Here is a 2,204-nt window from a genome sequence, read left to right as displayed (position 1 = left end):
GTGTATAGAGCTCCAATGAGATTATGTTGAAAAATAAAAAAAAATTTACCCAAAAAAAATTGTTTTTATACTTCATTCTAAGGACTTATTGAACTACCCTCGAATTTCTAACGATTCTTCTCTGTCTATCCCTGATCATGGTTCAATAATTTTCTAACAAGAAGTTAATGTTTAAGCATAATTGAATTGTCAACTAAAAAGATTAATTTTTGAGAAAAGAATAACGAATTTTTTTAAAATTAGTTAAATTTTTAACCGATAAATGATTTTTGACCAAAAACATTTATTGTTGAGCAACAATATTAGTTTTGAACCAAAAGAGACCAGTTTTCAATAGAATACAACAATTTTGATCTAAATGGCTGATTCAGAAACTAAAAGAGGTGAATTTTTAACAAAAATGGCAACTTTTGTTTTTAGTTTTAATCAAATTTCATGAAAAAAAATCAACTGCTTTTCACCAAAATAGTTTATTTTAAAAAAAAGAGATGAATCTTCAAGAAAAAACGTAAAATGTAATAATGATATTTCAACCAAAAAATATTTTCAATTAGTAGCCCTTGAATTCAAATAAAACGAACCAATTTTTAACAAATCATGTAAGTTTTTAAATAAAAATATCAGTTTTTACCAAAAATAAAACCAAAACAAATAAAAGACAAATTTTCAACAAAATAGTTAGATTTTCAACTTAAAGGACGAAATTCCAACCAATAAAATTTTTATCAATAGAAGCTAATTCAACCAAAAAAGATCTTTTTTTCTCTAAAACGGGTTTTTAAATTGGAAAATGTTATTTTTTCTTTTCAGCTATAAAAGTAGAAAACTTTTTAAAATATGTAATTTAAAATGTTTTTTTAGTGAACAATAATTTTATGTTTGTGAACTTCAGTACTATGCAAGAAAAACTGACCCCACTTACAATATTAAATTGTTTCTTTTCAAACTGAAAAACTGATACTTTAATTTTATTTTACGAATGAACTATAAACTTTTATTAATAATGTGGTAAAAAAGCTATTGTCAATATATTATATTTGAATTTTCGCGGAACTCAGACTCGAACAGAAGGCACACTCTGGTAATTGGTAAACTTCCCTATCACGCGCGGATCCAGAGAAGTATCCTGGGGGAGGGGGGCATCAAAAAATTGTATAGACATGTTGTGATTATACATGAATATATGCACCATTTGACAGTGAGTCAGAAATTTCGAGGGGGGGGGGGCTGCTTATAAAACTTATCCGAAGGTGACCATTGCTGTATAATCTGTTCCGAATGCATTTCATAAGATAAGATATATCAGAAAAAATAAATATTTTTATATCATTGCTGCAAGGATGAGTGAAACAAGTCTTCATATTTTTAGAAAGGCATCAATACCTAAAACTTTCCACATTTTATCATTGGTTGTGTCACCATCTCCTATAATTCCGTGTATTAAAGCACCTGTCTTTTCTAAAAGGCATATTGAATTTTCAACAAGTTTGTCAAATTCATCAACAGAAACCGAATTTTTAGGGGCAAATACTGCAATGGGTTGCGTGTATTTGTCTGTAAGTGACTGATACATAAGAACTAGACCATGCGATGCCAGGTGATTTATTTCCGAACTTTTCGGTTCATCTGAACCGTAATCAGCTATGCCAGTATAAGTCAAATTGTTTGCAGATACGGCTATCGCTTTTCGAAGACTGATCTTATCCAAAAAGAGTACAGCATGTAATTAATTAGATCAGCATAACTTTTTTTCAACTTATCCAAATTGGTTTTTAAATTAATTGATAACTTTTTTTTTTTTAATATAAAGAATTTCCATGAATTCTCTCTTTCTCTCACTACATTCACTATGTAAAATTTGAACATTGTCCCAGTCAAATTTATGGTATGTCTGGCAAGAATACTCTTGTAACAGCGTCCTAAACGAACATCACTTTTGTGTTCCTCTATCCTAGTTTTAAGAGTAAACTCCAACGTAAGTTTTAAGAGTAAAGTCCAACGTAATTCATCTTACAGATCCTGCAAGTGATCTTATAAACAACAACACCCTTTTCAAAATTATCCGAAGAATCTTTGTAAAAATTTATCACTGAATCCATTTTAAATGGTATACGGAAAATAGTATGAATTGAAAATTTTTCAAAGATATGTTCAATAGTTTTAGAAATTTTACCAAAAAATGGAAGAACAAAGAACGAACTATA

This window comes from Belonocnema kinseyi, chromosome 9 (genome assembly GCF_010883055.1).
Source record: "Belonocnema kinseyi isolate 2016_QV_RU_SX_M_011 chromosome 9, B_treatae_v1, whole genome shotgun sequence".
In the NCBI taxonomy this organism is placed as follows: Eukaryota; Metazoa; Arthropoda; class Insecta; order Hymenoptera; family Cynipidae; genus Belonocnema; species Belonocnema kinseyi.
The sequence above is the reverse complement of the archived record's forward strand: the minus strand, read 5'-3'. Positions refer to the sequence as shown.